The following is a 25,852-nucleotide window of genomic DNA, read 5'->3' on the forward strand; positions in this document are numbered from 1 at the left end:
GATCTGTGACTCTATGTGTGCCCCATCTCACAGCCGATGTGAAAAAACTAGTGAAACAAATGAACTGTGAGCTTGCTGTCATTCCGGGAGGCCTGACAAAGGAACTCCAACCGCTGGACATCGGTGTGAACCGCCCGTTCAAAGTAAGGCTGCGAGCGGCGTGGGAGCGATGGATGACCGATGGAGACCACAGTTTCACCAAGAGTGGAAGGCAGCGCCGGGCGAGTTACGCCACAATTTGCCAATGGATTGTAGATGCTTGGGCTAACATGTCTGCTGGCACTGTTGTTCGAGCTTTCGCAAAAGCTGGCATCGTTTCCGAGGAGCCGCACGGCACGGAAAGTGACTCTGACAGTGAAGACAGTGAACCTGGCATGTTTGATGGAGATTTAGCGCAGCTGTTCAATTCAGACACAGAGGATGAGGACTTCGATGGGTTTGATTGATGATAAAAATGTGAGTACCAAACTCAGTTTTGCTCCTGCTTTATTTTTAAATATGCACACTTGTATGCTTGTGTGTTGTTGATGTGACGATTACCGGCAATAGAAATGTGAGTAAGGTACCGAATTCAGGTTTGCTCCCGCTTTATTTTTAAATACGCATACGGTACTTGTATGCGCCCTATGATCCAGTGCGCCTTATGTGTGTGTTAAATACAGTAAGGGCACACATAACTGAGACTGCGCCTTTTAGCACAGTGCGCCTTATGGTCGTGAAAATACGGTAACAGGTAATAAAGAGAGTGCAGCAAATGTAGTCAGGTTTATTACTCTGTATCACACATGAGTGCCCGAGGGAGGCGGGGCTGACTGGGGAGACACAGGAAACAGAGAGACAGGGCTGACTCGACATGAAACGATGAAACGTGGGACACGGGAACAGAAACTAAACACAGGCTGAAATGAACACTGAGGGAGGGAGAACTAAGATTACTGAGAGCCTGATAAATAAGAAGAACAAAAACCAAGAAAAACAAGAGTCAAAGAAAACCAAAAACACAAAGCATTGGGCCAGGACCCACTGCTGTGACATTTATATGTGATAAAAACATTAAAAACTGCTCAGATGTTGAAATCTTTCTACGTATACTTTAGGTTCAGCTCTCCAGCCTGGCATTTGGTTAAGCATGATTCAAACATTTGATTTTGTTTAACTGGTTTTAATTATAGTTACTTTTTGTGAACATTTGTTGCAGCATTTAAAAATACATCATTTATTTTCAAACTTTTATTTGATTTAGAGCATCATATTTGACGAACGTAAATGTTTTAATTTCATATAAAATAACTGAAACAGTGAACTAAATATCTGAAATCTTTCCTTCCTTAAAAGTTATAATCCTACTTAAGTTATAGTGCAAACGCTTAAGCAACAAATATACTTGATGCTAATTAATTAATATTTCCCTTTGATGTTGCAACTATGCGGTCACTTCTGTCTTTAAACAAAATAATATTTTCCAGTTACAGAAATCATAAAGTCCAAACTAAAGTGCTACTGTTGCTATATGCATTTTATATAAATCATGGATGATGGTCCTGACATGAAGGAAGAGAAAGTTACAGGTTGCATCCTTTGACTTTGTCTCCGTGCCTTTGGGCGATTTTCAGAAGGACAGATGTTTCTGTTCAATTCTTAAATCAATTTTTTCAAACACAAACACTATTTTAAAGCTTCTAGAGAGTAAAATATTAATGATAATTATAATAACAATAATAAAAACAAAAGCTCTCAGATCCATCAAACCAAGCAGCAGAAAGAACAATAACTGAAGAGAAAACTTTAACCTTGTAGACTTCATTATGTTCCAGCTGCTCTACAGACGCTGTGACCTCGAACTTAAGCAGGTCGTAAAGTATGTGCAGCTCAATAACTTCATAATCAGACCCTGTGGTATTTAGGCAGCAGAACAACTAAGAATAACAACTACAAATAATGTTTTTAGGTTTCTGTTGTACTGCAAGGTTCTATACAGGAGAACCAAACCAAGAGCAAATATTACGTCTCATTTACACCTGAGCACGAAGAGCCATCAACATTTAGCAAATTGAATCATCTTTGTTTAGATGCAAGAAGAATCATATAGAAATGAAAAAGTAGAAATAGAAATCCAGAGCAAAGATATCCTCTAATTCAGCGTAGCACATGTGCAGCTGCTGCGATTCACGTAAGCATTCGGCTCGTCGCTGTTGCAGATTTTTCTCTCGCTGTTCTGGCTCACAGCGCTGCAAACACAGAAATAAATATCCCCAAAGGTGTGAAAGGGAGCTAATTAGTAAGAGTATTGTTACTCTCCGCAGGAGTAGTCCAGCAGTAGAAATCAGTACAATAACAAGGTGTGTAACATCTAGCAGGGTGACAGAAAAACCCAGGGTAACTTCTAAGGACCTCAACGTCTCTCTCACATTGTGTTTTTAAACATGCTTCCATTTGTCACTTCAGTCTTTACTCTGAAATACAGGAAGAGAAATCATGGCTGAAACAATTTCTCATGAAACCAGGGGTGTGGTCCAACAGTCAGTTTGGTGAGGAAGGTTCCTAACTGAGAGAAGTGACCCAGAAGTATCTGTGTAGCAGCCACAATGAATCCAGATCATGAGCTTTATTAACTGATCAAAGTCTCTTCTTTCATCTTCTGTATCATTCAGTTTGCATTGGTAATGCCCATTATTGTAATGCTTTTTTAAGACCAGCAAAACTTTATTTCACTTTGGGTTAGCTGGGATAAGTGATGGATGGAGGGAATTTTACTTCAGCCACAGAAATCCTAAACAGGAAGGAGGAGCAGAGTTACAGTGGATCACTATCCAGCAGGGAAACAAGGTTTATTTCAATTTCTTGGCCATGAGTGAGATTTACTGAGTGGGCAAATTAGGGAGACGACACCATCAGATCCCGAGCCCTCCATGTGTTAATCAAGAGACGGCTGCTGTGCTACATCCATAAATAATGAATAAATTAGGAGCTAAAGCTGAAAGGACAGTTTATTTGTACCATCAGTGAAGATATTTTACATTTGAATTTTTTATTTAACATTTGCAAGATTCAATAACATAAAGAACCTGAACAAGAAAACATTTATGTGGATCAAAATACATTAAAACAAAAACTTTATAATAGGAAACAGAGTTTTCAACCAACTGATGAAAAGAAAGCTAACCACTTGACATGAACACTACAGTAGGACAGTTTTGAAAGCTTAAAATGGAACTAGGGGAAGAGTTTGATTCACAGCTGCCTCATCAGATTTTTACAGGAGATTCTATCTGAACTCTGTGGAGCCTGATCTCAAGCTTTTTGAGTCTGACACAGAAACCAGAGGATCTTTCTGTGTCTTCAGATTCACTGTGATCCAGTGATGGGAGTGATTTCAGCCCTGAGTGATCGCGCTGATGTTTGCACAGAGCAGACAATGAGGTGAATGTTTGGGCACATTGGTAACAGTGAAACAGTTTATTAGTAACGTGGGATCGTTTGTGTGCAGAGTATGAACTGAGATTCCTGAAGCTCTTGTCACACTGCTCACAGCTGTAGTTTCCTTCCATGTGTGCACGTTCATGAATGTTACGACTACCTGACCGTGAGAAGCTTCTCTCACAGTGTCTGCACTTGTGTGGTTTCTCTCCTGTGTGGACTCGTTTGTGTGATTTAAGCTGACCTGCAGTGGTGAAGGATGACCCACACTGATCACAGAGGTGCTTTTTAACCCCACTGTGAATCAGTTCATGTTGTTTTAAATCACTTGATGTGGTGAAGCTTCTCCCACATTCTTTGCAGTATTTCAGTTTGTCTCCAGTGTGTCTACGTTGATGTACTTTTAGGGTCTTTTGCTGACTGAAAGTTTTTCCACAGAGGTCACAATGAAAGTCTTTCCCACCACCACAGTGATGACAGGGTTGAGAACTGGATCCATCTGTGTCGCTCTGCTTCTAAACAAAGACACAAAGACAGTGTAAGTCAGTCCTTCAACATTTGTATCCTGAACGTCGCCTGAAATAAAGAGCATCTCTGCAGACGTCCAACTACATTTGACTGTTTCAGTTAACACACTCAGTTTACTGGGCTGCAATAACTACAATACTACCACCATAATACTACAGTAATACTAAAATCATAACTGAAAGGAAAATCTGAATAATCACTCAGAGCTGCTTTTCCATGCAGTAGAATTGCTAACATGCTAACACAGTTTAATGAGCAGAGTAGTTCCAAACAGTCAGGCTAAAATGACAAGATAACAATATAAATACATACCTCACAGTAGCTGCACTTGTAGAGTCTCTTTCTGGTGTGGATCTGTTGGTGTCGTCTCAGGTGATGTGGAGTTTTAAAAGTCTTCTCACACAGGTCACATTGATAAGGTCTCTCCTCAGTGTGGGTAAACATGTGTCGTTGTAAGTGTGCGTCTGTTGTAAAGTATTTGCCACACTGTTCACAGCAGTACACATCATGTCTGGTGTGAATGCGTAGGTGTGTATTTCGGTACCCTCTCTGGCTGAAGGTTTTTCCACAGATGTCACAGCTGTATGCCTTAATTCCAGAGTGGGTAACTAGATGACTCTGTAAGTGGCTACTTTGAGTAAAAGCTCTGCCACACTGATCACAGCTGTACGCTTTAACTCCACTGTGGATGAGTTGGTGTTCTTTTAGGGAACGCTTGAAGGAAAAAGACTTTCCACACAAGTCACAGCTGAACGGTCTCTCTCCAGTGTGGATGACCTGATGCTGTTTTAGTGAAGCCGTCACAGTAAAACCCTTCCCACAGTCGTCACAGCTGTATGGCTTAATTCCAGAGTGGGTAACTAGATGCTTCTGTAAGTGGCTACTGCGAGTAAAAGCTCTGCCACACTGATCACAGCTGTACGCTTTAACTCCACTGTGGACGAGTTGGTGTTCTTTTAGGTGACCCTTCAAGGAAAAAGACTTTCCACACTCGTCACAGCTGAACGGTCTCTCTCCAGTGTGGATGACCTGATGCCGTTTTAGTTTAGCCCTCACAGTAAAACCCTTCCCACACTCGTCACAGCTGTATGCCTTAATTCCAGAGTGGGTAACTAGATGCCTCTGTAAGTGGCTACTGCGAGTAAAAGCTCTGCCACACTGATCACAGCTGTACGCTTTAACTCCACTGTGGATGAGTTGGTGTGTTTTTAGGTAACCCTTCCTGGAAAAAGACTTTCCACACTGTTCACAGCTGAACGGTCTCTCTCCAGTGTGGATGACCTGATGCTGTTTTAGTTTAGCCCTCAGAGTAAAACCCTTCCCACACTCGTCACAGGTGTGTTTTTTCTCTCCCTTTCTTCTGTGAGGTTTGTCGGCCTCCTGAGAGCGCTGACTTCTGGCTCCATGTTGGTCCTGCAGTGACAGAGATACAAACAGAGGCAGTGAGTGAAATGCAGTCGTGGAACAAACTCAACCTTCAAACTCCATTAACACTAGTTTTAAACCTGAAGGTGGAGCGTGGCACCAAACACCTTAAAGGTCTCTTATCCCCACCTGCTGGTAGTTCTAACACATTACATCCAACCTCCTGTTAAAGATAATTCATGACTGTTCAAACACTAAAATCATGCACACACACACACACACACACACACACACACACACACACACACACACACACACACACACACACACACACACACACACACACACATTATTTTATAATTTAGATTATTTTGTTGTTTCCTATTACATATTTCTATAATTTGTATAGATTTATACAGAATTATTCAGTGATAATAAATCCTATGTTTGTTTATTCTAAAGGAACCCCGTTAGCTTCCACAACAGATGTTGCTCGTCTTCCGTCAAATACTCACATAAAATATTACACAATAAAGTGGATTCAAGATATCCACATAATTTCACTCTTACATCCACAGTGAGGTTTCACAATTGTTCAAATATAAGCAATCAATAATAATAATAATAATATCAATAACATTGAGGCACATCACACAAATTTCAAAAACAAATCATGTCTTACAATATTTACAACAACTAAAAGCTCTGTAAATCGGCTTTTAAGTGTTCATTGAAGTTTTGAATAATTCTCTAATTTTTTAAGGCAACTTATTCCACTTAAAAGTTGCTCTAAATGTAACAGTTTTACAAAACGTTACTTTTAACTCGAGCATTTACTAAATTGCAGCTTGTTGAAAACTGTGTAATATGATGATGTATTTCATCTGGATACTGCAGCTGAGCAGAATAAATGTGGTGTGTTTAACAGAATTGCTTTCTTTAGAACTACAAGTAAGCCATAGAATATTTTAGCCTGTACAGGAAGCCAAGAAAGGTTATTATGCATTTTATCAATATTAGTATAGTATGAACATCTTCACACTAATCTGGACGCCTTATTCTGGACTAACTGAAGTCTGTTAAGATCTGTCTTATTAGCTGCTGACCAAATGATTGAACAATACTCCAGATGAGACATTACTAGTGCATTAATGACATCTTTCATAATGAAGAAGTGATACACAAAGAGCATTTCATAGCCATAGCTATGCCTTGTCGGCAGAGTTATGTGACATTAGTGATGTTTGTACTTTCAGCGTTAACTTGGTTTTAAAGCCTTTAAAATATACGCCGTTCAATAGTCGACCTTAATCTGACAGAGAATGTGATGATTTTGTGGATAATTAAAGTCAGTCATATATCCACAAACACAACAAGCTGAAAGTCAGTGATGCTGCTCGGTTTGCAGTCCTGAACATCACGGCACAAGCAGGATTCACTGCACTGTTAATGTTAGCTGTGTTATATTGCTGCCTCTGTTCGGTGGTGTCGAGCCAAACGCACTTTAACGTGTGTTTGAACGAGCTGACGGTTCACTCGTTAAGCTGAAAGAAAGATGCTTTAATCACAGCAGTCACACATGTGTCCACTGCACCATCTGGAACTCTTCTTGTTTACACTCGTAATAACACAAACACTAAATCCTGCTTCTCTGGTGCTGTTGTGTAGCAGTGTGTACACCTGAGACTGTCACCTGTCTGTCTGTCCTGCACTCTCTCTCTGTTTCTTTCTCTCTGATTGTGGAATAAAAGTATGAACATGTGTTTATAAGTTACACTTGTGTTTGAATCCTGCAGCTTATCACACATTTGATTTCCATGTGTGACGACTGCAAGTGTCCAGAGTGAGGACAGACTGAGGGAGCCACTGCTGCACATCATCTGTGAGGCTTTGCAGCCCTGATGATCCACCAGGACAAACTCAGCAGTGTGTGAGGAAGAGGAGGAGGAAGAGCCAGCAGCAGCTGACAGATGGAGAGAATAGACAGACTGTTCCCTGTTTGTGAAGGACTGCTAGGAAAGTTTAACATAACTGTCTGTGCTGAATCAGTCTTATTAGATAATGTTCAAATAATGTTATCATCCCAGTGTTTCCAGTGTGGGAGAAAGTACTCAGAGTACTCAGGGCCTTCAAGTTACACACTATGAAAGGCAGCAACAAGTTTAATGTTCAGAAACCTAAAGTCTGTATCAGCAGCAGAATGGAGCTAAAAATAAATGTTGGTTTCAGTTCTATGAAGCTTTGAGTATTTTGGATCAGTAGCTGCTGTGTTTGTTGCATCATATTGCTGTAACTGTTTATATGCTTTATATATTCTGAGCTAAGTTGATCTATAGTGTTACATCATATTCTATAAGGATGTTATGTGTTTGTAGACTTTCTGCCCAGTTTGACCCATTTAGCAGACGTCAGCCTGTTTAAGGCTCTGATATCTATTCTGTGTGACTTAAAGCAGTTATGACATGGTCTGATTTTCTCACCCAATAAAGGAATATTTCATATATCAGTCTACTCTTCATTCTATCAGACACAGTTATCACAGCTCGTACATTTGCTTTTTACACATATATGTAAGCATTCAGCCACATTTAGTACCAACATATTAAATGAACAATATTTGTCTCTTATATATGATACATCTGTATACACACTGTCACAGATACTTGTCTGTGAGTGAAGTGATTAATATGATAACTATAATATTGGCCATATTATATTTACATTACCACAGTGAGATGACTTTAGTCTCATGAACAACATCAGCTAATTGTTATTTACAGCTAATCTTAAACGACTGTTCAGCACAGAAATGAAGCCCAACAATCATGTTTCACAGTCCTGTGGTCTCAGCCTCAGATACTCATCAAATCACACAGAGCTCATGTAGAAACAAATGAACTAAATATGTTCTCCTTCATTTCTGTCAAACAAAGCTGTATGAAACGTTTCCAGCTGTTAGTATCATGGTTGCTAGGCAACCTGGGCAGCGCGACGGAGGCTAGACGTCCCATTTCACGAGCCTACGAGCCTCGCACTTCGGCCTTAGCGGTCTTTGAGTACGCGGCCCTTGAGGACTTTAAAGCTGCAGAACCTGAATCGGGATACAGCCATGATGATCTCCAGCCTCGTGCTCGCCAACATTCTCACCTGAGTTAAGAAGACGATCACTGAAATGGTCTCAGCAGGTCCTTTGATGACAGCAATGAAATGCAGCGGTAAGGCTTTTTGGGGATTAAGTTCGTTTTCATGGCAAAGAAGGACGATGCAGTTCATCTGATCACTCCTCATAACATTCTGGAGTGCAGGCAAAATGCTATTATAAAAACTTAAGCAGCAACTTCTCCAGGTTCCAATATTTATGCAATTCTCAAACCTTTTGGCCACGACTGTATAACCTCTTCTGAAGTTTAGTGGATATTATACATGGTTATGCTCAGGATGTGTCGGCCAGTTTCCACTGGAAACGCCTTTTGGTTAAACTGTCAGCGAGGAATTTGCATTTGCACTGTTACATTTTTATATAACTTTAATGCACATAAACAACAGCTGCTTGTTTCAGTGAAAATACATTGATGGGTTTTTAATAAAGTTGTGCAGCTGTAAAGTATTTTGTCTGGTGTCAATTCTATCGTCAGCTACATCGTTATGGCAAATGTTCAAATGTATATGGTGATAAATATCTTTGGTCATATGGTCCTGCTCTGTCTGTCACCTTCTGTGTTGAGCTCATTGTTTCCTCTGTAGTGGCTGAGCTGAGTCCAAGTAGCTGAAAATGTTCCTCTGCTGCTCCGTCAGACTCTCCTCCTCCTGCTGATCAGCTGGGACACAAAACAGATCTTTGTTAGGCTCCACACTGCACTGAAGAGTCAAAGTGTCTCATATGTTCATCTGACAAGTAAAAGAACACATTTTTGTTTCCCGAGGTGGGCAACTTGTTGGAAACAAACACAAAAGGTTTGAGCACTGATACCTGCCATTGCTGGCATTGAAAGATGCAACGCCAGCAATGTGGATTGTCAAGACTCAAACCAATCATCAAGCAAAGACAACAGGGATCATTTGTTTCTGTTTATTTAGCATTCACAGCATTTGTAGTTGCCTTCTGTGCAGGGGAAGTCCACGCACACTGTGTGGTACCGCCATCCGCAGAAGGTGCACTCAACCTCTGTAAGAGAAACGAGATTGTCTGAGACTGAAATGATATTCACTAAAGAAGTGGTGATTTGTAAAACTTCACATTTTGATCCGGGACGTACTCTGCATGAAAACAAGCGCTCACTCTTCCTACTCAACAAATGACAAGGGCGGAGCCTTATACCACGTGATACAGAAGCTGTGCCGTGTGATGCTAAAATTAGCAGGGAAAAAACAACGGAGAGCACGTCAGGGATGACGAGAAAGTGACAGGAGAAAATCCGTCCGGGTCAACCACCCAAACATCAATAACGGGAACCTTATACAGCGCTTCCCTATACACGTCAAACTCCCGCAGGCACAAAGACATCACGGAGGCTATCACTTATCACCTGACCAAAGATATGTGTAACGGTCTTTTGCATTTGATGTTTGTTGCATTTGATATTTGTTAAGCTGTATGTCTGGATTTTGTTCCTTTGCGCCCTCTGGTGGTGAACTGTGCAGGGTACAGCTTTGCTGTTTGGGTCTCCACCCAGCAACTTTTCTTTTGCTAGCGCACATGGTGTCTGCATGCTGCAACTCACAGTTAGCTCCACACATGGAGAAAATATTGTTTAAAGAGTGAAAATAATTGACGAAGAAGATGGAAGATAAGGCAATAAGGCCATAAAGCTCTATTTAGCACTTCCTGGATGTCAGCTCACGAGGTTTGTGTATTTTAAATGGTTTATTTTCTGTAATTAAGGATTTTTTTGATTGATTGACACTATGTACAAGAGCGCATTTTGATGTGATGTTTTTGTTTTATTGTTTTGTCCGTGAGCAGTTCTCACGGGTTGCCAAGACCAGAATAAACCCTGTTTTATAACTACATCGTGCGTACGTCAATCCTTGAGGGTGCTACAGTGAGAACTCCGCTCTGCACGGGTAGATGAAGGACGCAGCCCCGCAGGAAATTCAGGTGCCCCGAAAATAAGTGTTGCCTCAGTTAAAGGACTCAATATAATTAACCACAAGAAAGAGAAATAAAAAGGAAAAGGACTGTAAAATTAATTAAGATAAGTTTCCTTTTATAAATAAACAAAGGACTGAAATATTTCTTCTTTTTTCTTTCCTTCTCATTGTTTACATTTCTGCTGTTCAAGTGACTGATATTCATACAGTGTTAAGTTAATGTTGTGATGAGTAACCTGTGCATCGTGCATATGGTGGGCTTCAGCAGTTGCTGTAAGAAACAGTATTACTGGCTTGGAGAAGAGATGTAATGTGAGTTAAGTATACATGTTAAGTGATGTTTAAGGAGTAATAGTAATTACTGTGCTTTAAAGTTGTAACAGTAAATGAAGATTAATATTCATTTGCTCCTCAACTAACAAATCAAATTTAAGCTGCTGCACCTTTACATTAAGGCTAAGTAAGATACACAAAAAACCCAAACCCCTCCAACAATGGCAGAGTTTGAGGCTAATCCAGAAGTCAGCGAAAAGGGTGATGTGGAACAACTTTCTGCAGATGAGCAACTACAAGCAGTTGAAGGCACAGCTGATGATGTTTCTACTACCTCACAAAGAGCACGACAGAGCCAACGAGTCCGTACATTGACGGAAAAGGGCAAAGAACTGTACGGTGAGCACATAAAGAAGGCTGCACATCGTTTCAGTGTGCGCTATGAGAAGTGGAAGGTTGTCATTAAGAATGCCAAAGGAGCTATAGATGGTCAATGCTCAAAGGATCTGCTACAAGAACATGTTTCCAAGGTTTTGAGTGCTTCTAAGGATGTGAATGCAGCCTATGATGACTTGAGACGTATTGAATCTCCAGATAGTGACACAAGACGAAGGATGGATACGTGTGAAGCCATAACAAAGACAATTATCGAATCTGTAAGAAAGTGTCCAAGCCCAAGTAATGCGGAGGTTCAAAGAGATGAAGAACTTTGGAAGGACACTGAGTCTTCATCTAAATACGTAGCCTCAGATGTGAAAAGTCAAAGGGATGAAAAATGGAAGGAGACTGAGTCTATGCCTAAGTTAGAAGCCTCAGACAGGATGAGTGTTAAGTCACACCACACTAAGCTCTCTTCTCATTCGAGGGTTTCCTCTAGACACTCCAGCCGGCTCTCGGCTAAAAGACAAGATGCAGCTGCTGAAGTTGCAGCAAATGAGGCTGCTCTCCAAGTTCTGCTTGAACAAGAAATCCATATGAAGGAAATTGAAAGGCAAGAAGCAGAAATAGCACAAAGACAAAAGGCTCTAGAAGCTAAGCGCAGAGAAGTAGAGCGACTTGAGACTGTAAAAAAGCTGAATGCAGCAAAGGCTCGACAGCGAGTGTATGAACAAAGTGAATGTTCAGATGAAGAAATATACAACCTACTTCACCACAGATCTGATAAAAATGAAGTCAAGTCTGAAAACAATGACCAGCATATGAAACGGTGTTCCTCGCCACGAAATGTGACACCGCACCAAGAGGTGAACACAGAAGATCTGGTCAAAGCATTTGCAGTGTCTCTTAATGCAAGTCGTCTTCCGGTACCAGAGCCAACAATATTCAGTGGCGACCCTATCAGATATAATGATTGGAAAATTTCCTTTCAGACTCTGATTGACAGGAAAAATATACCAACTGAAGAGAAGACTTATTATCTGAGGAAATATGTAAGTGGACCTGCAAGGAAGGCAATAGAAGGCTACTTCCCGCTTGGCACAGAGTCTGCATACTATGCAGCATGGACAGTTCTCGTAGAGAGGTATGGAAATCCCTTCCTCGTAGCAAAGGCCTTCAGAGACAAACTTGACGCATGGCCTAAGATAAGCTCTAAAGGCAGTATGGAACTTCAAGCATTTGCTGACTTCCTTTGCTGCTGTAAGACAGCCATGTCGCAAATGAAGGGGCTTGAAGTGCTCAATGACTGCAATGAAAACCAAAAAATGCTCGCAAAACTTCCAGATTGGCTTACTTCAAGGTGGAACAGAAAGGTTACAGAAGTGCAAGAAGAGACTCACACCTTTCCAAGCTTCAGCCAATTCGTAGATTTCATCTCACGGGAAGCCAAAATTGCCTGTAATCCCATAACATCTCTCTTTGCTCTGAAGCCAAGTGAAACTGAAGGGGCAAAAACAACAAGGAACAGAGGCAATGGAGCAAAGGTGCTAGCAACTAACTCAAATGATAGGACTGTTAGTGCTAGTTGTGTGTACTGTGAAAGGTTGAGTCACAGCCTACTTAAGTGTAGAAGGTTCATAAATGAGAGCATTGTTGAGAGACCAAAGTTTGTTCAAGACAAGAAGTTATGTTTTGGCTGTCTGAACTCTGGTCATCGCTCCAAGGATTGCGAAGGGAGAGAAACCTGTGACACATGTAATAAAAGACATCCAACATGTCTTCATGACAATCGCACGAAGGAAGACAGAACAAGGAGAAATCCACACAAGAACAGTGACAGGACAAGACAAACGAACGCAGATGTCTCACAAGACAACAGTGTCACACCAACAACAAGTGAAGCGACTTCTAACAGAGTCACACAGAATGTTGACGACACTCACACATCTTCCATTATTCCAGTATGGGTGTCAACCAAAGGTGAGCCAGCGCATGAAATTCTTGTGTACGCGCTCCTTGATACACAGAGCGATACGACCTTTATTCTTGAAGAAACGGCACAAGCTCTGCATATCAAAGGTGAATCGACTCAGCTAAAGCTCACTACTATGTCTTCAAGAAACACAGTTGTGTCCTGTCGCAAGTTCTCAGGTCTACAAGTCAGAGGGTTCTACTCAAATAAGACCATTTCCCTACCAGTGACGTATGCCAGAGACTTTATTCCCGCAAACCGAGATCACATTCCATCGCCTGCAACAGCTAAGGCATGGTCTCATCTTGACTGCATTGCAAGTGAGATCGCTCCACTACAAAGCTGTGATGTTGGTCTGCTGATTGGGTACAACTGCCCCCAAGCACTTGTTCCTTGTGAGGTTGTGTCTGGAAAGGAAAATCAGCCGTTTGTGCAAAGAACTGATCTGGGATGGAGTATTGTGGGTTATGGCAATCCATGTCTCGATTATGGAGACGCCTTCGGAATAAGTCACCAAGTCATTGTGAAGGAAGTGGTGCCTGACATTAATCCCTCTTTAAATCTCACCAACAAGGTTCACTATGTCTACAGAACTCAAATAAAGGAAATGATCTCTCCCACAGAGGTCCTAAAGATGTTGAAGTCTGACTTTGTTGAGAAAGTACCAGAAGACACAAAGGTCTCTCAAGAAGATCTCAAATTTTTAACAAAGATGAAGGCCGGCATTAGGCACAAGGAGGATGGTCATTTTGAAATGCCACTCCCATTTAAGAGTGAAAGGCCGAGAAAAAAAAAAAAAAAAAAAAAAAAAAAAATGACAAAGGATGAACTGAAGCTCTGCCATCACGTAATGTCGCATACTGCTGTTTCTGATGTCATTTAGAAAAAAAAAAAAAAAAAAAAGAGTGAAAGGCCGAACCTGCCAAACAACAAGGTATGTGCTATTCATCACCTCAAATGTTTAGAAAAAAGGCTCAAGAGTAACAAGCAGTACTACATGGACTATAAGAAATTCATGAATGACATCTTAGCCCATGGAGATGCTGAAAAGGTCACAGAGCAAGACATTGACAAGACACCAGTATGGTACATCCCACATCATGGTGTGTATCATCCACAAAAACCCGGAAAGATTCGTGTCGTCTTTGATGCCTCTGCCAAGTTCCAAGGCGCTTCCTTAAATGACCATCTCCTCACTGGTCCAGAGCTAACAAACACCTTGCTCGGAGTCTTGTGTCGCTTCCGAAGAGGCCCAGTGGCTTTCATGTGTGACATCGAACGCATGTTCCACCAATTCCATGTGCATGCTTGTGACCAAGATTACCTACGGTTCTTGTGGTGGGAGAACGGTGACCTTGAAACTCCATTCACTGTCTACAGGATGAAGGTACACCTATTTGGAGCAGCATCTTCTCCAGGTTGTGCCAACTATGGCCTCAAGCATCTTGCAGCTGAAGGGGAAGGAAGTTTTAATGAAGAAACCATCAAGTTCATCAAAACCAACTTCTATGTTGATGACGGACTAGCAAGTGTTGACACTGAAGATCAGGCAATACAGCTGGTTAATGAAGCACGCAAACTCTGCAGCATGGGCAAACTTCGGTTGCACAAGTTCATCTCAAACAGCACCAAAGTTCTAGCTTCGCTTCCGAAAGAAGAATGCGCTGCAGCTCCCAAAGAGCTAGATATGGCACTCGGTGAAGTACACATGGAAAGAGCACTTGGCGTACAATGGTGTGTGGCATCAGATCAATTTCAGTTCAGAGTAGTTGTTAAGGACAAACCACTCACCAGAAGAGGAGTATTGGCCACAGTCGCCTCTGTGTTCAATCCACTTGGGTTTGTGTCACCTTTCATTCTGCTGGGAAAGCAGATTTTGCAACAAATGTGTCGAGATAAACTCAGCCAGGATGATAACTTACCTGACAGACTTCGACCTCAGTGGGAGTATTGGTTGCGTGACCTGGGAAACCTTGCAGACGTAAAGGTTCACAGATGCTACATTCCTTCGACCTTCAAGGCACAGCACTACGAACTTCATCATTTTTCTGATGCAAGTGCATCTGGATATGGAATGTGCACTTACCTCAGAGCAGTAAGCACAACTGGTGAAGTCCACTGCTCATTGGTGATGGGAAGATCAAGAGTTCCACCAACCAAAGTCACAACTATACCTCGGCTTGAGTTGTCGGCGGCCGTTGTTGCTGTGCGCACTGGTGACATGCTGAAAAAGGAATTGGAAATGGAAATTTCAGAAGAAAGGTATTGGACTGACTCGAAGGTGGTACTCGGATATGTCAGCAATGAAGCCAGAAGATTTCATGTGTTTGTTGCAAACCGAGTGGAACGCATCAAACAAAGCACAGATTCAACCCAATGGAGGTATGTAACTTCCGAAGATAATCCGGCAGACCACGCCTCAAGAGGTCTCACAGCAGAACAACTTGTAGCATCAAACTGGTTCAAAGGCCCAGACCTCCTTTGGCAGAAGATCATACCCAGTGGGGAAATTAAGGTGGGAGAGTTATCAACCAGTGACCCGGAGGTTAAGAAGGTTCAAGTCCACAAGATACAAGGGGAGGAACAAAGGTCACTGTTAGATCGCTTACACAAGTTTTCCGACTGGTCGAGGATGATTAAGGCAGTTGCTAGACTCAAGCGCTATGTGAAAGAAGCAAAGGATCACAAGAGTAGATCACACGACATCAGTAGTGTAACAAGAGAGAAAGGAAGCAGAGTTAACAATCATAAAGATGGTTCAAGAAACAGCCTTTGCTCAAACTTCGAGCTAACAGATTCTGGATTCTTGGATGCAGCAAGATCGTGTCATCTTACATCTATAAATGTGTAAAATGCAGAAGGTTCAGAAGGCGCACAGAGCAGCAGAAGATGGCAGACCTCCCAGAGGATCGGATGGAGACCACACCGCCATTCACCTACTGTGGGATGGACTGCTTTGGTCCTTTTTATGTCAAAGAAGGCCGCAAGGAGCTAAAGCGTTATGGCTTGCTAATCACTTGCATGTGCTCCAGAGCAGTGCATCTTGAAATGCTTGACGATCTCTCTACAGATTCCCTCATCAACTCATTACGTGCATTCATGGCCATCAGAGGTACAGTTCGTCAGATAAGATGTGATCAAGGCACGAATTTTGTCGGCACTAGAAATGAGTTTATTGGAGCATTTAAGGAAATGGATCAAGCCAAGCTAGGGAAACTGGACTGTGAGTTTCTCATGTACACCCCAGCATCTAGTCATATGGGTTGTGTCTGGGAAAGACAAATTCGCACCATAAGAAGTGTTCTCATGTCCATTCTGGAACAATCAGCCAAACAACTCGACAGCTCCTCTCTGAGGACATTCCTGTATGAAGTCATGGCAGTGATTAATAGCAGACCATTGACTACTGACCAACTATGTGATCCATCAAACCCAGAACCTTTAACACCGAATCACATACTAACCATGAAGTCCACAATCATCTCTCCACCTCCAGGAAGGTTTGCGAAAGAAGATCTTTATCTCCGTAAGAGGTGGCGTCGTGTTCAACTACTTGCCAACACTTTCTGGACAAGGTGGAAAAAGGAGTATTTGTTAAATCTTCAAGGAAGACAGAAGTGGACCAAAGAGCACAGAAATGCTAAGATCAATGATGTTGTCCTCCTGAAGGATGAGATAACTCCACGCAACCAGTGGAAGTTGGCAAGGATCATTGAAGTGTATCCTGGAAAGGATGGAAAAGTGAGGAAGGTGAAATTGCTGCTGAGTGATCCAACCCTGGATAGAGCAGGAAAACGTAACTCCAAACCTGTGCACCTGGAAAGACCCATTCAGAAGACAGTCATTCTGATGGAAGCGGAAGACGATTCTCCACCGCACTCTGCTTAAAGGATAATTCACGATAGTTCATTCAAAAGCCGTTCATTAGTTCATAGGCAATACTTTATTCTTTTTAATCACAAGTGATTGGTGGGAGTGTAACGGTCTTTTGCATTTGATGTTTGTTGCATTTGATATTTGTTAAGCTGTATGTCTGGATTTTGTTCCTTTGCACCCTCTGGTGGTGAACTGTGTAGGGTACAGTTTTGCTGTTTGGGTCTCCACCCAGCCACTTTTCTTTTGCTAGCACACATGGTGTCTGCATGCTGCAACTCACAGTTAGCTCCACACATGGAGAAAATATTGTTTAAAGAGTGAAAATAATTGACGAAGAAGATGGAAGATAAGGCAATAAGGCCATAAAGCTCTATTTAGCACCTCCTGGATGTCAGCTCACGAGGTTTGTGTATTTTAAATGGTTTATTTTCTGTAATTAAGGATTTTTTTGATTGATTGACACTACGTACAAGAGCGCATTTTGATGTGATGTTTTTGTTTTATTGTTTTGTCCGTGAGCAGTTCTCACGGGTTGCCAAGACCAGAATAAACCCTGTTTTATAACTACATCGTGCGTACGTCAATCCTTGAGGATTGACAATATGGCTCCCATCAACACTGTGCAAAACGAGGGATTTAGGAAAACGATCAACACCCTAGACAAACGCTACACAGTGCCGTCCCGCAACTATTTTTCTATTGTTGCACTACCTGCTCTGTACACGCAGCGTCGAGCAACGGTGGAGACGGAATTTCAAGCAAGACAACATTTTGCTGCAACAACAAAACGTGAGACATTTGTTGTTTTTATGTTTATTTGTTGTTATGAGAGAATCATGATCTCAATTCTAAGCCAAAAAATCGTGATTCTCATTTTATGCAAAATCGTGCAGCCCTAACATTAACACAAAACTATTGTTTCACCAGAGAAACACACATGAAGAGAGAGAGAGAGACAATAACAGCTACCAAACAGTCGTCATAATTCGTCACACAATGAGAAAAGGACAAATCAACAAGTAACAATGACTAATTAATATTAAAATCTGTAACATAATGTATTGTTTGGAGTTTAGTCTGATTGGTTCAGGATGAGCTGCCATTATCCAATCACACGTCTGCTTACCTGCATCTTTTCTCTTTTTTCTAACCTGAGCACCTGATGGCTTTGAACTTTTGTTGTCCATCTTCCATTGGTTTGAATTTTGCGCTCCAGTACAAACGCAAATCCCCCAACCCGAGGATCAGCACAATTAACCTAACAGCAGGAACGTACAGAGGGGGGGGGGGGGCTACAGGGGCTTGAGCACCCGCCCCTTTCCTGATGGTGCCCAAGGTGCCCTTTTGTTGAGGCAACTTTTTTTTTTTTAATTATTATTATTATTTTTTAATGTGTGTGTGTGTGTGTGTGTGTGTGTGTGTGTGTGTGTGTGTGTGTGTGTGTGTGTGTGTGTGTGTGTGTGTGTGTGTGTGTGCGGAGTCCTGTCTGTGCCCCTAAAATAATAATATTTAACTATTAATCACAGTTTTGCTAAATAAAAGGATCTGGCTTGCATCAGTCACATGATCACATTTAACCAATGATCGCCCTTGACGGCAGAACGCGCTGGTTACGAGCCGGGAACGAGCTCACAAAGAGCACGCGCATTTGTTGCGGTCCGGAGCTGTAGGAGAAACACAAGTTAACTCAGAGACACAGACTGATGCGACAAAACCAGTAAGTAGGTGTACAGCGCACACTGTAGTGTGTAGCACCCAGGAGTATTAGCTTATTACGTACACGTTGGTAAGCTGTCTTGTTGCTACTGACGAACTGAAACAAACGAGCGTGCTGTGTGTGCAACAGCGCGACAAACATTACCTGTGCTTTTATTAACTGCACAGGTAGTGCTGGTCACAGCTGCTGGCTACCTGTGTAAGGCTGTCATGGATCTGTAGCTCTGTCACCGTTTTAGGGAACATATTTAGTTTTAAAGTAAGTTTCCGGGCTTTTCCTGCCTTTCTGGGGGGATTATATTTCACTAAAAAACGATCTAATATGCATATCCACATAATAATGCATTATTATAATTATAATATATTAAAAACACACGCTGTATTTTAAAGAACATACATTAAGAAGCAGATTATATTAGATTTATATTTTAAATAAGACAAAAGTTGGATGTTACAGCAGTAAAATGATTGTATCTGTTTAAACATGTAATAAGCTTTGCCCTGCACAGAGTGGATAGTGAAACAAATGGAATCATCATAATGACATTATTTCATATTTATTACTTCCCCCTCCTCATTGCTTTATTATTGTAGCTCTAGTAATAAATAATAATGTAAGGATTCTGGATCAGCACCATGATGCCCATAGTATATACAGTATTCTGAAGAAGGTCTAAAATGTCACTGTGTGTGCGTGCATGTGTGTGTTTTATTTAGATGGATTTTTAAAAAAAATATTACTCATGATATAACATTGTGCAGACATGGCTGGTAAGGACATGAGGAGGAAACAGCAGGAGCTGTGTGAGGCTACTAAAGGCAGGGCTATAACATTTTTCTGTCATCATTTTATTATAGATTAAGTGTAAGAGTTGTTAGGTGTGGATAATTAGATTATAGTTTATTGCAATAGCAAGTTGTGCCTTGTTCTCACATAGACAGCAAGTGCAGAGTGATATATGAAATGATGGGATGGAAGAAGAGAAGCAAAGAGTGATTCACAGGCAGAGCCTAAATTATTTCTCACAGTTTTTTGTTGCCTTATGGTTCCAAGCGCTGTCACCAATCTTTGCATTTTGTTATTATCTCATGACACTTGTTTAATCAGCTACCATCTCTCCTGTGGACTTTTTAATGTCTACAGTCTCAGACCAACACAGCCCTGCCCTCATAGCTGGACTGGCCATCGGGCATACCGGGCACTTGCCCGGTGGGCCGCTGGCGATTTTTTGTTTTTATGGGCCGACCGTTTTTTTTTTTTGTTTTGTTTTTTTTTTTGGGAAGGGTATAAACAATGAAAGGTGTTGGATTGGCCAATTGGTCATGATCGACTCTGGGCTGGACCAATTACAGCCGAGGAGGTCGGATGCACCCTCCCCCTTGTTTAGCAATCTTATAGACGAACTAAAGAAAATGGAGAACAAAAAAAGGAAAGGAGGTGCCGAAAAAATTAGGGCCAAAAAGAAACAAGCCCTTCAGGCAGACGCTGCCAAATGTGTGAAAATTACTGAATTGTTTGGTGGTAGCTATGGCATAGCTTCCATAGATTTAGCAAGATCAGCAAGTGGTGGAGGCCAGCAGGTGGATGAAGGAAAGGGGAGGCAGGAGGAGGAGAGACCCGAGGCGGCCGCCAGTCATAGTGGCAGAGGAACTGAACTTCAGGTAAGAAGTTATGACCTGCTGTCTATCTGTGTCAGATATAAACTAATTTTAGTTGTAGTTTGTTTTCGTTGTGGTGACTTTATACAGTCGCTTAGAATAACTCGTACAGCGTAACTAGCATGACGGAGTTTATATACTGCTGGGCGGGTGCTATGAAGTTACTGATAGTAAATTTTATTTTATGCTTAAGGTTAGTTTCTCAAACTTCTCAAAGTCTTAACAAATTGTGCCAATCCTTACATGTTGCACCAGGCTGATTTATCATCAAAAGTGGAGAAGTCTGTGACAGAGGAGACAGAAGAGCAGCAGAGAGAGATGGAGCAAGAGAGAGAGATGGAAGAGCAAGAGAGAGAGATGGAAGAGCAAGAGAGAGAGAGAGATGGAAGAGCAAGAGAGAGAGAGAGATGGAAGGGCAAGAGAGAGAGATGGAAGAGCAGGAGAGAGAGATGGAAGAGCAGGAGAGAGAGAGATGGAAGAGCAGGAGAGAGAGAGATGGAAGAGCAAGAGAGAGAGATGGAAGAGCAAGAGAGAGAGAGAGATGGAAGAGCAAGAGAGAGAGATGGAAGGGCAAGAGAGAGAGATGGAAGGGCAAGAGAGAGAGATGGAGCAAGAGAGAGAGATGGAAGAGCAAGAGAGAGAGATGGAAGAGCAAGAGAGAGAGAGAGATGGAAGAGCAAGAGAGAGAGATGGAAGAGCAAGAGAGAGAGATGGAAGGGCAAGAGAGAGAGATGGAAGGGCAAGAGAGAGAGATGGAAGAGCAGGAGAGAGAGATGGAAGAGCAAGAGAGAGAGATGGAGCAAGAGAGAGAGAGATGGAGCAAGAGAGAGAGATGGAAGAGCAAGAGAGAGAGAGATGGAAGAGCAAGAGAGAGAGAGATGGAAGAGCAAGAGAGAGAGAGAGATGGAAGAGCAGGAGAGAGAGATGGAAGAGCAAGAGAGAGAGATGGAAGGGCAAGAGAGAGAGATGGAAGGGCAAGAGAGAGAGATGGAAGGGCAAGAGAGAGAGATGGAAGGGCAAGAGAGAGAGATGGAAGAGCAGGAGAGAGAGATGGAAGAGCAAGAGAGAGAGATGGAGCAAGAGAGAGAGAGATGGAGCAAGAGAGAGAGATGGAAGAGCAAGAGAGAGAGAGATGGAAGAGCAAGAGAGAGAGAGATGGAAGAGCAAGAGAGAGAGAGAGATGGAAGAGCAGGAGAGAGAGAGATGGAAGAGCAAGAGAGAGAGATGGAAGAGCAAGAGAGAGAGATGGAGCAAGAGAGAGAGATGGAGCAAGAGAGAGAGAGATGGAAGAGCAAGAGAGAGAGAGAGATGGAAGAGCAGGAGAGAGAGAGATGGAAGAGCAGGAGAGAGAGATGGAAGAGCAAGAGAGAGAGAGAGATGGAAGAGCAGGAGAGAGAGAGATGGAAGAGCAGGAGAGAGAGATGGAAGAGCAGGAGAGAGAGATGGAAGAGCAGGAGAGAGAGAAGAGCAAGAGAGAGAGATGGAGCAAGAGAGAGAGAGATGGAAGAGCAAGAGAGAGAGAGAGATGGAAGAGCAGGAGAGAGAGATGGAAGAGCAAGAGAGAGAGAGAGATGGAAGAGCAGGAGAGAGAGAGATGGAAGAGCAGGAGAGAGAGATGGAAGAGCAAGAGAGAGAGATGGAAGAGCAAGAGAGAGAGATGGAAGAGCAAGAGAGAGAGATGGAAGAGCAGGAGAGAGAGATGGAAGAGCAAGAGAGAGAGATGGAAGAGCAGGAGAGAGAGATGGAAGAGCAGGAGAGAGAGATGGAAGAGCAGGAGAGAGAGAAGAGCAAGAGAGAGAGATGGAAGAGCAGGAGAGAGAGATGGAAGAGCAGGAGAGAGAGATGGAAGAGCAGGAGAGAGAGAAGAGCAAGAGAGAGAGATGGAAGAGCAAGAGAGAGAGATGGAAGAGCAAGAGAGAGAGATGGAGCAAGAGAGAGAGATGGAGCAAGAGAGAGATGGAAGAGCAAGAGAGAGAGATGGAAGAGCAGGAGAGTGAGAGCCAGGGCATCGATGACTTTGCTCGCCCTGAACCTGCCATATTACAGGCCTTCTTAGATTACCACCCACAGCAGAACAGTAGCAGTGCAGTTGTGATGAGGGTGTTCAGCTGTAAAGATGGCACCAACAGGAAGTGGCTTACTTATTGCAAAGAACGCCATTTATTGTTCTGCTTTGTGTGTCTGGCATTTGCAAGGCTGACTGACACCAGCACATTTATAACAGGCATGAGTGACTGGCGACATATACATCTGCGCACAGAGGAGCATGAAAAGAGCACTACACACCAGACCTGTGCTGAAGCTTTTTTCTTAAGGTGCTCAAAAGGCAACATCAGGAGCTTGTTTGCTGGCAGTCAGTTGTCAGCTCACAGAGCACAAGTGAAAAAGAGACGGCAAGTTTTAGAGCGTATAGTGGATGTGATCAAAGTACTTGGGAAGAGGGGACTCAGCTATAGGCATGTGGAGAATGAGGCTGCATACACTTTAGGTGATAACACCATCGATCATGGTAACTTTCTGGAACTGATTGTGTTATTAGGCAAGTATGATATGTGCCTTGGAGAACATTTGAATGACTGCATTGAAAAAAGCAAGAAGTTGCATCAGACCAGTGGATCAAGAGGTAGAGGATCTCTCATCACCCTACTCTCCAAAACAACTGTCAACTCAGTGATTGATGCACTTGGCCATCTCCTTCAAGAGACCATCGCCAGTGATGTCCAGAAAGCTGGGATGTTTTCTGTTCAGCTAGACACAACCCAAGACATCACAGGTTATGATCAGTGTTCAGTAATCATCAGGTATGTTACTGAGTCTGTGCAGGAGAGGCTTGTCTCCATAGTGAGGTGCGAAGCATCCACGGGGCAGTACTTTGTAAACTTGCTTTCCGGAGTTTTAGAGCATCTGAATCTAGACAAGGCCATGTGCATTGGGAATGCAACAGATGGTGCTTCAAATATGCAGGGCCAGTACAAAGGCTTTTCAGCACTTATGACTGCCCAGTCTCCAACTCATGTGCATGTGTGGTGCTATGCACACATACTTAATCTTGTGATTGCTGACACAACACAAAGTGTCATTGAAAGTGGATCACTCTTTAATTTACTTAATGACATAGCTGTGTTCATCAAGGAGTCCCATCACAGGGTTAATCTGTGGGAGAAACAAACCGAAAACACAAGACACAGACGCCTCAGTCCAATAGGTGAGACACGGTGGTGGGCCAAGCATGATGCCCTCCAGAAAATCTTTGGACATTTTGGAAAACCAGATGATGGCCTCTTCGTTGATGTAGTGCTGACGATGGAAGCCATTGAAAAGAGGGAAAAAGAAAAGCCAGCTGTTTGTGTCAAAGCACGAGGCTTTAAAGAGTGTCTCTTGAAGCATGAAACTGTGTTAACAGCACAGATATTTCTTAGAGTGTTTGAGCAACAACTCCTCTGTCAAAGTACCTCCAGTCAAAGGGGATGGACATTCTCTCTGCCCATCATATGGTGACTGCCACACAAGATGGCCTCAAAAGTATTGCCAGGGACTTTCCAACTGTGAAGACAGCTGCAGACACATTTGTGAAACAGACAAATCAAAAACTAGAGGAGAGGGAGAACAACACAGACATGGAAGTGGAGGCTGAACTACCTAAAAAGAGAGCCAAAAGGAGAAAAGGCATGGCCGGAGAGATGCCTGAAGATGAGTTGCAAATCAATGCTGAGAAATCATATGAGGTGAAAGTGCACAACATCATCCTGGACACAGTTATTGAAGCAATCCACAGACGATTTGTCATACATGGCCCTCTTCTTGCCGATTTGGCAAGGTTGGACCCCAGGAAGTTTAGCCAGGTCAGAACAGTTTCTCTTCCAAGTAATGCATTTCAGAACCTCAGCGCCTGTCTACTTAAATTTGACAGCAGGGCTACAGTTAATAACCTTCAGTCAGAACTGAAACGTTTTGCTGAACAGTGGGAAAGGCTTAAGACATCACATGTAGATGAGTACACGACCAGAACAGCAAAGGACAGATCTGAAGAATGGGACGAAGAAAGTGAAATTGTGACCGAAAGCTGTGGTTCTTGCAAAAATTGCCCACTGTGCTGCTATCAAATACTCAGGCGGTTCAACATGCTGTCTGATGCCTATCGTCTCCTTGGGCTGGCATACAAGTACCTGCTGACCCTCTCCCTCACTCAGGTTGCCTGTGAAAGAACGTTCTCTACACTCAAGTTCATTAAAAGCAGACTCCGAAGCAGCCTGTCTGCAAACAAGCTGGAGATGTTTATGCTGATGGCCACTGAAAAGGACATTCTCATGTCATTGGACTCTGACATGGTCATTGACAGGGTAGCTGAGAAGAGTGACCTGCTGAGAAAGCTCCTTTTGTAACCTGGTGAGGTGAAATAAAAATGAGCAAAACATTCCTAATTATCTATTGTTAATATTAAATTCAGCTTTATTGTTATTGCCTAAATGAATACGTTTAGTATCTACCTTCACTTCAAACAAGTCAAGTGATTGGTAAATGCTTAGAATTTGTCCATCTTAATAGATAGAATAAATATGAGATTGGAGTATTAGGCATTTATAAACATATATTCTTACAGTCTTAATCTGTCATTGTTTCATTTCAGATGCTGTCAGTCATTTTAGGAGGACTGAAGTGTGTTCATTTTAAGTAAGTACTATATGGAATATGATTCAACCATTTTTCTAGAGTAAGCATACCAGTACTGTCATTGTCTGAAAAAATCTATTAAGTACAATTCTTTCTCAACCTTCACTGTCTGTCCTTTCACTTCATAAAGGTTTCCATGTCTTAAGATATGTTCAGTGTTGCTGCTGTGGAAGTGTTGTAGGTGACCTTTTATTGATGAGTGAATAGTCTTTGGTGATACAATTCAATCATAATCTGTCCTTTATAGATTTTAATATTCATCTAATCTTTATTCCTTTCTGTCCTGTTTGTCAGGGTCTGATCATACATTGTTTGTTTAAGAGGTTCGAGACCATTCAACTTTTTAAGTTCATCAACGTAAGTACTAGTGTATATGATTTCTCTAATTCCTTTCTGGAATAAAGATGCCAGTACTGTGATCATCTGAGCAAGTCCATCAATTGCCATTCACAGTTCTTTGTCCTTTCACTTGTGTCCTGTTTTTCAGGGTCCCATATAATTTCTTCAGAAGTAAGTACTGTATATGATGCCAGTATTTTCCCATATTTTCTAGATACTGTATTAGTACTGTGTGTAAAATGCCATCAAAAACTCAATTAAGTGTTATTCTTATTCTTCTTTCTCACCTTTCTTTCTCTGTCTCCTTTCATATTTAAAGGTTGCTGTGTTAGCAAAATATATTGTGCTACCATGCTGTTTTCTATTGTTTTGGTAAATAAATACTTTATGAAAATATCCCTAAATCGGTCATTTATTAATTTTAATATTAATTAATGATCATGTCTCACCTCTAGTGTTCTTGGTCTTAATTTCAGGTTTCTACCATGTGTTGTAGATAGTTCAGGAGGTTAACTCTACCAAGCAGTCTTTTTGTTTCCGCTATGTACTGTTTAAAATCCCGAATAG

The 25,852-nt window shown here is 42.1% G+C and overlaps 2 long non-coding RNA genes across 2 annotated transcripts in view; both read right to left on the minus strand.

Moving 5' to 3' along the window:
- The window catches only part of LOC143415910 (uncharacterized), a 366,388-nt gene that overhangs the window by 190,548 nt on the left and 149,988 nt on the right, over positions 1–25,852 (minus strand). The gene's annotated exons all lie outside the window — the stretch shown is intronic.
- Positions 2,970–5,150, minus strand: LOC143415901 (uncharacterized). The gene is made up of 2 exons (XR_013096328.1): positions 4,258–5,150; positions 2,970–3,932 (listed from the first exon to the last, which is right to left on the minus strand). It is a non-coding gene; the product is annotated as an uncharacterized LOC143415901 (long non-coding RNA).

This window comes from Maylandia zebra, unplaced genomic scaffold, assembly GCF_041146795.1.
Source record: "Maylandia zebra isolate NMK-2024a unplaced genomic scaffold, Mzebra_GT3a scaffold11, whole genome shotgun sequence".
Classification (NCBI taxonomy): Eukaryota; Metazoa; Chordata; class Actinopteri; order Cichliformes; family Cichlidae; genus Maylandia; species Maylandia zebra.